Genomic DNA, 10,048 nt, shown 5'->3' on the forward strand with positions numbered 1-10,048 from the left:
TAGCTAAATCAAATGAAGTTATTATTGCATTGTTACTTGATGTACGAGTCAAAGGCTCATATGAAATCCTTCATATGTAATTTATTGGGTTATTAAATGCCTTACAACTGTTTTGTAGCGACAAATTCCCTTAAATGTATGTGGTAAAATAACCACGAAGAAGCCCATTCTGTTGAAGTATAAAAAAAGGGCTATCAGCAACACACACCCAAGATTAGATAAACCATTAAATAAACCATACCCCATTATATCTACGTGTTTTGTTTCATTTCCGTACTACTTCAGTAGTTAAAGTAATAGTGATTGTAACAATCCACGGTAATGGAATTTCCCTTAAATTCTTTGTTCCGTTCTATATTATTTGTCTATACTATGCTAGCCTGGTGGTCCAGTCTGTTTGTGATTTAGCCAACTCATATCTGTGTTCGCTCATCATCATGCCCCTTAGATATTTCATTTGGAAAACTAATGTCTACATTATATATTGTGAACATATCCCTTTGGTGATAGAAGGTGTACCAAACAGTTACAAGACAACACTAACACTTACGCTTTTGCAAATACTTATGTAGTATACACATCATAGGATATATAATAGGATAATTATAATAGAATGTTAAATATAATAGTATGACATTGTAAGGTTCTGTATTTCTTTTCTTAGTCAGCCTTGTGTTCTGTTTCGTTGTGTTCTTGAAGGTAGCCCTATCTTTCATTTTTGTTCATTGATTTTACCTGTGGTAGTTACTCACCTGGTCTCATCAGCTCCTTATGTAGTTCAGTTCATTCTGTTTGTGCCTTTGTGAAGTAGTGTTCGTTTTGACTCTACTAAGCCTTTTCCTAGCTCGTTTGTGAGAACCAATTATAGCCTTCAGTCCTAGTTTTGATTCACCTGCCTGTTTGCCTACCTGTGTATGACCATTGCCAGCCTGTGACCACGATTCCTGCCTTCTGCTATAAGGCGAAATAAACACCTGCACCTGTGCTCTGCGCGTGAATCCACACCGTTTTCTCCCTGAGTATTCATTACAGATATATTAGGATCATGTAGTTAAATATCCAGAATATAAATTATACAAATAATCACATTTTTGGGGGAAAGCGTATCTATGTTTACATTATTGATAGCTGATACAATAATCTATTTTAAAGCAGCATAAAACACACATTAGCTCCATCCTTTCCCCAGCAGAGGGTTCTGGGTCTCTTGTTCTTTCACTGGAGTTGAATGTCCTTCTAGCTCCCTTAAGATAAAAATATGGTGATACTCATTAAGATATGTACGACACTGACTCTACACTACCGGGCCGCATCCGGTCTTCAATGAGGTCCGGAGGGCAGCACCGAAAATTGGTTAATATTTTCTCGTCGTCAGAATTGGCAAAACAGTCCTCTATCCATAGTTTTTGGAATTTACGATGCTACCTGACTGTCTAGCTTTCATTTCGGTGATTATGCAGTCAATAAATTAATTTAGGTCCATTATCATTTCTACACAGTTACGATTTGGTTTTAGTCATTTTTAAGGATATTGAGTAAGTTTCACCGCCCCCCAAAAAATATTTACACCTTTTGTTTTTACACAAACCACCTGTGGGACGGATTTGACCAGCATATGTATGTTAGACACCACTGCTGTAGTCCACACAGTATAATACTACCAGTATACATACAATCTATATGTACTATGAATATGTCACAAAGAGCCCCTGCATCTGTGCTAGAGATTAAATAGAGGCCTTAACACTAAAATAACACATCCTAGATCTGAATGAATGAAATATTCTTATTAAATACTTTTTTTCTTTACAACGTTGAATGTGCTGACAACAAAATCACACAAAAATTATCAATGGAAATCAAATGTATCAACCAATGGGGGTCTACAGGCTGATCCAACTTTGATGTAATGTCCTTAAAACAAGTCAAAATGAGGTTCAGTAGTGTGTGTGACCTCCCTACAACACCTGGGCATGCTCCTGATGAGGTGGCGGATGGTCTCCTGAGGGATCTCCTCCCAGACCTGGACTAAATCATCCGCCAACTCCTGGACAGTCTGTGGTGCAACGTGGCGTTGGTGGATGGAGCGAGACATGATGTCCCAGATGTGCTCAATTGATTCAGGTCTGGGGATAGCATCAATGCCTTCCTCTTGCAGGAACTGCTGACACACTCCAGCCACATGAGGTCTAGCATTGTCTTGCATTAGGAGAAACCCAGGGCCAACCGCACCAGCATATGGTCTCACAAGGGGTCTGAGGATCTCATCTCGGTACCTAATGGCAGTCAGGCTACCTCTGGCAAGCACATGGAGGGCTGTGCGGCCCCCCAAAGAAATGCCACCCCACACCATGACTGACCCACCGCCAAACCGGTCATGTTGGAGGATGTTGCAGGCAGCAGAACGTTCTCCACGGCGTCTCCAGACTCTGTCACGTCTGTCACGTGCTCAGTGTGAACCTGCTTTCATCTGTGAAGAGCACAGGGCGCCAGTGGCGAATTTGCCAATCTTGGTGTTCTCTGGCAAATGCCAAACGTCCTACACGGTGTTGGGCTGTAAGCACAACCCCCACCTGTGGACGTCGGGCCCTCATACCACCCTCATGGAGTCTGTTTCTGACCATTTGAGCAGACACATGCACATTTGTGGCCTGCTGGAGGTCATTTTGCAGGGCTCTGGCAGTGCTCCTCCTGCTCCTCCTTGCACAAAGGTGGAGGTAGCGGTCCTGCTGCTGGGTTGTTGGCCTCCTCCACGTCTCCTGATGTACTGGCCTGTCTCCTGGTAGTGCCTCCATGCTCTGGACACTACGCTGACAGACACAGCAAATCTTCTTGCCACAGCTCGCATTGATGTGCCATCCTGGATGAGCTGCAGTACCTGAGCCACTTGTGTGGGTTGTAGACTCCGTCTCATGCTACCACTAGAGTGAAAGCACCGCCAGCATTCAAAAGTGACCAAAACATCAGCCAGGAAGCATAGGAACTGAGAAGTGGTCTGTGGTCACCACCTGCAGAACCACTCCTTTATTGGGGGTGTCTTGCTAATTGCCTATAATTTCCACCTGTTGTCTATTCCATTTGCACAACAGCATGTGAAATTTGTTGTCAATCAGTATTGCTTCCTAAGTGGACAGTTTGATTTCACAGAAGTGTGATTGACTTGGAGTTACATTGTGTTGTTTAAGTGTTCCCTTTATTTTTTGAACAGTGTATATGCATTTATTGTAATTCCAATTCATATTTACTTTTGAATGAAAAAAATCTAACTTTAGTTACTCATTTAGATGACCAACCTGAAAGGGTGTAATTAATATAGAGAGGGAGGTTGATATACAGACCTTCACCAGGTAGCAGTCGTTGGTTCTCATCAATATCATCACGGCTTCTGGTTGGTTTTTCCTCCTGACTAGAACCTTCACTAGAATGAAGGTTACAGGTCTGTGAGAGCCAGAAATCTTGCTTGTTTGTAGGTGACCAAATACTTATTTTCCACCATAATTTGCAAATAAATTCATAAAGAATCCTACATTGTGATTTTCTGGATTTTTTCCCCCCATTTTGTCTGTCATAGTTGAACTGTACCTATGATGAAAATGACAGGCCTCTCTCATCTTTTTAAGTGGGGGAACTTGCACAATTGGTGGCTGACTAAATACTTTTTTGCCCCACTGTATATATATATATATATATAAAGATAAGTCAACTGATGTTGAACTTAAACAAGTTTGGGCATTTTTCAAACTCATTGTATTCTGCCACAATAATGCTCCTCTTTGTGGCTCTTGTGTGGAAACATGACAACATTTATCAGTAAGTTGATTTGACCTTGAAGGATGATGATCTTATCCTTGTTGATCTTCATACTAAAGCTGAAAGTATGTGAAGTATCCTAGGTTCATTGTGTCAAACAGAATGCTTGTTATTCTAGTGTTTCACTTTCTTGACAAATCTGTTCTTGATCATAAGTACAGTAACGGATCTGTCTCTCCTGTTTATGACTAATGTACCACGTGATTTACGATAAGTGATAAAAGCAACCTTTGCAATGAAAACAAGCATGAGTTTGTCGTGGAAATGATTACACAGGGACACTGGAAGTCAATCTTAAATTAATCATAATGTATTGTAAGTGTGCTGGAGAGGTTCCAACCAACTCAATGCACCTACCACTATTAGGGAAGACCCAGATGCAGACAGTGTCGAAGTAACAACATTTTATTACTAGAACAGGGGCTAGGCAAAATGACAGGTCAAGGGCAGGCAAAGGTCAGTAATCCAGAGAGTCCAAAAGGTACAGAACGGCAGACAGTCTCAGGGTCAGGGCAGGCAGAGGTCAATAATCCAGTGTGGTGGGACAAGGTACAGGACGGCAGGCAGGGTCAGGGCAGGCAGAATGGTCAAAACCGGGAAAATTGGAAAACAGGAACTATAGAAAAGACAGGCGCAAGGGGTAAACCGCTGGTAGGCTTGAAGTACAAAACAAACTGGCAACAGACAAACAGAGAACACAGGTATAAATACACAGGGGATAATGAGGGGAGATGGGAGACACCTGGTGGGGGTGGAGACAAGCACAAAGACAGGTGAAACAGATCAGGGTGTGACAGCACAATAATATACAAGTCAATCACAAGCTCTTCCTGGACAGTTCCAGCAGTTGTCTTATATACAGCTATACACAGACAAGCTATATTTGTATGATTTAGCAGAATTAATCATTACCGTTTTGTTTCATTCATGTCACCGACCAATACTGGTTCATAACATGTGGCAGACCAACACCTCACGAGAATTCTTCTCTCTAAACTGAGACCTTGAAACTGAGATATATTTTTTTCTTTCTCAAAACAAGGTCTGGGTGTACTGCCAAATTGCAGATACTGATAAGTGAGGATTCGTTAAATCAGTCACTTGCACAAACACAGAAATGAGTTATCAGAAAAGCACAAACATAAAAATTCCCATTTCAAATTATTTCTAAATTGTTCCTCATGTAATATTTTTGTAAACTCTGCTGTCTTTTTTGTATAATTTTTTGGTAAACCCAAGTCTTTTCCCACCTAAACGTTACCCAATAGTATCACTATACTATACATACTCAACTATAATCAACTACATTGACCCTGTTATGCTCAATGTGCAAAAGTGCAATTACAAAGTCTTTTGAGAGCGGTTACATTAGCTATATATCCTGTAGTTTACCTGTTGACACTTTGATGGTCATGGTGTCACTTTCAAACTTGCCTCCTTGTATTCAATGTAGGTGTGAATGTTACCATTCATCTGCATCTTCACCTATGCAGAGAGAGAGGGAGGGAGAAAATAAAAGAGAGAGAGAGATTCAGTAAGCAGACTGGCTTGGAAGAGGTTAACTAACAGACCAAGATGAACATACAGACAGAAAACCTGACAGACAGACATACAGACTTCTTTAGTGTCTCCCCCTCTGGTTGGGATCCAGAACAGTCTGTAAAGGAGCACGTCTTGGCCTGAGTGTTCCCAGGTGACCCTAAAGCTCTCTGTGGAGACTTCACTGCTCCTCAGGTTGAGATGCTCTGGGACCGTCTCTGGATTAGACACAAAGGGTGAGTCATTTAAAAGAGAATACACATGACATACATATTCCATCTAAATTGCATCCTAAAAACATTCATAATGTGTTGCACACAGGTAGTTCATAGAGAGTGTAACCAAATGAGATAGCTGCATAGGTTGGATGTAAAGGTGACAATAAGTGTTACGAATTCCCTGCCAGTGACTCTTTTTAGCACCTCAAAACCCTAACTGTCGTCTGCGGGAAAATGAGTCTATGAAAATGACATATTTTTCCACTAAATCCTATTATTAAATTCCTAGGATAAAGAAACGCAGCTCAGGACAGCAACACAGAAGAGCAATACAGTACAGTACAATAGAGTAGATTAATATTTTGGACTAGCAACTATCTGGCCATCAGTTGTCGTAGCTGAATCAGAATTAGTAAGGTAACATAGATAAATAAGATGTTTTATTTACTTTCATAATATGCTTATGTGAGATACTTGTCATTAGAATGTCTTCTTTTGGACTATACTGTTGGCAGTTGCATTTTTCCTTTCTTCTCCAGGGAAAAGTCACTTGGGGCCCAGAGAGGGGAGAGGTCAGGCTTTTACATGTCTGGTAATATGCAGAATATCAGAAAGGGAGAAGTCAGAATTGAACATTGTCTTCATATGTGAATGTATCTGTTAAACCATGTGAAGGGCTCCACAATGTCTGTACGCCAGTCACTCCCTCCTTTTCCCATTGGGGGAAGGAGTATGGCAGTGTCTGGAACCATTGCATGACCCCTCTGATGTTGAACTTATCTTTCATAGTATATGACCTAGAGGCTCACTCCCCTCAGTGAGCTTGTCCAGGAGGGGGTGTATTTGAGATGGGAGTATCTAGAATTGACAATTGATATATGCCATTGGATGAGGTAAAGTTATGGTACTATGAAGTACCAAGAACGAGATTAGAACCTCGTCTTAGAGACCAAACTGAACGATAATGTATAGCTAATGCTATCTGGCTATGGGATACTCCTTTCTCAAGTAAAAGGCCCTTTGTGAAGTTCCTGAGATCTGTGGTTGGTCATGTGAGTTGAGAGGGGTGTATCTTGGCTATAAAAAATACTAGTATTCTTTTGTAAGCGCTCTCAGAATTCATTGATAGATATTGAATTGATCTGAGAGTCAAAAGGCTATGGTGAAGCTCATATAATTAAAGATTAAGTTTAAATATAACTCTGACTTGTGTGTGGTTTATAACTCTCATAATTTAGTAATACAAGCAATTACCAAGACACAGTCTTCCTCCTTCAGTACCACTGTGCCATACAGCTCTCCACAACTAACAACTGGGGAGAATAGAGGGGAGAAGAGAGGCAGTCTTACTGGTGGACCCATATCATACAAGGCCAAGATGGTCACAGTGTACTCTGTCAATGACATCAGGTTGCTAAGCAACACTGGGTTTTCGTTGAATTCGCCATATGGTCAAAGAAAAAGTAAGTGTGAAGGTGAGTATGAATTAATTTCATCTCAAAGATGTGTAGATGGCATTATTGTCCTTGTACAGTATTTACGTCCTGGCCAATATTGAAAACATTCATTCATTTTAAGAATAACAACAAATAACAATAACGGTACTGGGATGTCTGTGCTTCCTGGATTAGGCTTTTTTTTACTCTAGTAATTTTCAATTTACATTTCAGAAGGTGGTAACATTGAGCACGGTTACATGCACACATTAATGCAATTATTGTGGATAGACAGGTTAATATAATAGTTTGTTTAAAACATTTACATGCTTTGCAAGAATAACAATTTCCCTAATAATCCTGTTTACATGCACACTTCTGAAATCAGGCTACTGGTGGGATTTAGATAAATGCAGAAAATCGGCAATCAAAATAAACGTTTTACCTTTGATTTGTGAAAACTATACACGTAACTAAAGTATTGATGTAAATGCAACAATTTCAGAGATTTTATTGAGTTACAGTTCATAGAAGGAAATCAGTCAGTTCAAATAAAATCATTAGGCACTAATCTATGGATTTCACATGACTGGGCAGGGGCGCAGCCATGGATGGGTCTAGGAGGGCTTAGGCCCACCCACTTGGGAGCCAGGCCACTCACTGGGGAGCCAGGACCAGCCAATCCGAATTAATTTTTCCTCACAACCCCCCCCCCCCCCCCCCACACACACACACACACACACACACACACAAGTGGTCTGCGGTTGTGAGGATGGTTGGTTGTACTGCCAAATTCTCTAAAATGACATTGGTAAAGAAATTAACATTCAATTCTCTGTTGGACATTCCTGCAGTCAGCATGCCAATTGTACACTCTCTGAAAACTTGAGACATCTGTGGCATTTTAGATTGGCCTTTTATTGTCCCCAGCAGAAGGTGCACCTGCGTAATTTAAAGACCCTTGCGCCCTTCGGTCTCAACGTAGACTTTGATCTGAAGCCATTCTTGTGATTATTGTGACTTTGCCATTGTAATAGTTTGTAAGCTTGTGTAGTCAACTTAATCTATGATCGTATGCTATCCATTTGTTGTTTGTATGCTGTTCTTTGTATGACATTTTAATATTTGATTATTAACCAATGATATTAGGCCACTCTTGGCCATGATTACAGACACCTGTGTCTTTTGACACTATATAAACGAGTAGTCCCGCAGTGTTTGTGATTATACCCTGATGAAGACAGCTTGGCTGTCGAAACGTTGGTAATTACATTTTTGCATCTGAGCTCCTAGAGTGTGCAGCTCTCTTTTATTTTCAAGTGTTCTACTCCGTTAGCCAGCACCTCGTCTTAATAGTCGTGCGTTTCTTTTTCTTCTAGATAGCACCTGTGTAATGATCATGCTGTGTAGTCTGCTTCTTGATATGCTACACCTGTCAGGTGGACAGGTTATCTTGGCAAAAGAGAAATGCTCACTAACAGGGATGTAAACAAATTTGTGCAAAGGATTTGAGAGAAATAAGCTTTTTGTGTGCATGTATAACATGGACGCAGGGAGGCTGGAAGCAAGTGAAGTTAATGAGTTTAATTACAAAGACCATGGAACGATACAAACCAAGGGACATGTCTAGCATGTAAAACATAACAAATACTGCCTGAGGGGTGAATACAATGGAGTGTAGATAAAGGAGGAGTAATCAGGGAAGTGATGAAGTCCAGGTATGTCTGATGAGGCGCAGGAATGCGTAATAATGGTTGCCAGGTGTGCGTAATGATGGGTTGCCAGATCCTCACAAGCTCTGTCTGCACATGCGCAGAGTACACCGCTGGAACACCAATTAAGCCATTTACATGTCCTAATCATTTTAAATATTGCTCAGAAAACCAGGTGTTTTAATTGGCGTATGCTAACTTCGATTATGACCTCATGCCAATTAAAATAAGCAGAGTAATGTGTTTACATGACTAATGCCATACGTGGCCAACTGCCATTATCAAACTAATAGTGCGCATATAAACGTACTCATTATTTAATGTGTTGATGTAAGAACTAAAATTCACATGTTATCAAGTTTACCATGTGATTTGTTCTGGAGGGAAAAAATGTATTTGGAAAGTGCAAAGCATTATTAGACACGTTTTAAACATGAACACTAAGGGCTCAATTCAATGCGTAGCACAGAATATCAGCGTTATAGAGCAGTTCATGGCTTGGTTTTGCTCTGACATGCACTGTCAACTGTGGGGCCTTTATATAGACAGGTGTGTGCTTTTCCAAATCATGTCCAATCAATTGAATTTACCACAGGTGAACTCCAAGTTGTAGAAACATCTCAAGGATAATCAATGGAAACAGGATGCACCTGAGCGCTTTCATAGGAAAGGGTCTAAATAAGGTATTTCTGTTTTATATTTTTATGAATTTGCAAACATTTATAAAAACCTGTTTTTGCTTTGTCATTATGGGGTATTGTGTGTAGATTTATGAGGAAAAAAATATGTTTGATCCATCTTAGAATAAGGCTGTAACGTAACAAAATGTGGAAAAAGGGAAAGGGTCTGAATACTTTTCCGAATGCACTGTATACCAATTGATTCTTCAAGAATATAACTTGTAAATGCCTCATGAGCTTAGTTCAACTGTCGTACCTCATCAGAACCCAAATTATACTTGTATACAAAGTAAATGTAAACCAGCAGTATGTAGCCTCAAAACATGATTAAAACTTTAATTTTGACATCATGGATGGTCAGTCTTTGCATCCATAGCTCTGTTTATGAATTTCAGAGTGGTTAACTACATTTCACCAGCCCAGTCCTTCAGCTTTTTAACTAAACAGGGTCTGGGAAAATGCTTCGCTATTGTTTCAACTGCTGATTGCCCCTTTAAAGGTAATTTCTGATTGAGCTCACATATGCAGCGTTTACAGTGAATGCAGTCTCTGTGACTGCGGGAACATTGCCTTTAATCTTCAACGCTACGGATTTAATTGAGACCGGACTATGACATAAAATTCAGCCATGCTTACCTTATGGGTCTTTACCC

Source organism: Oncorhynchus mykiss, chromosome 32 (assembly GCF_013265735.2).
Source record: "Oncorhynchus mykiss isolate Arlee chromosome 32, USDA_OmykA_1.1, whole genome shotgun sequence".
NCBI lineage: Eukaryota > Metazoa > Chordata > Actinopteri > Salmoniformes > Salmonidae > Oncorhynchus > Oncorhynchus mykiss.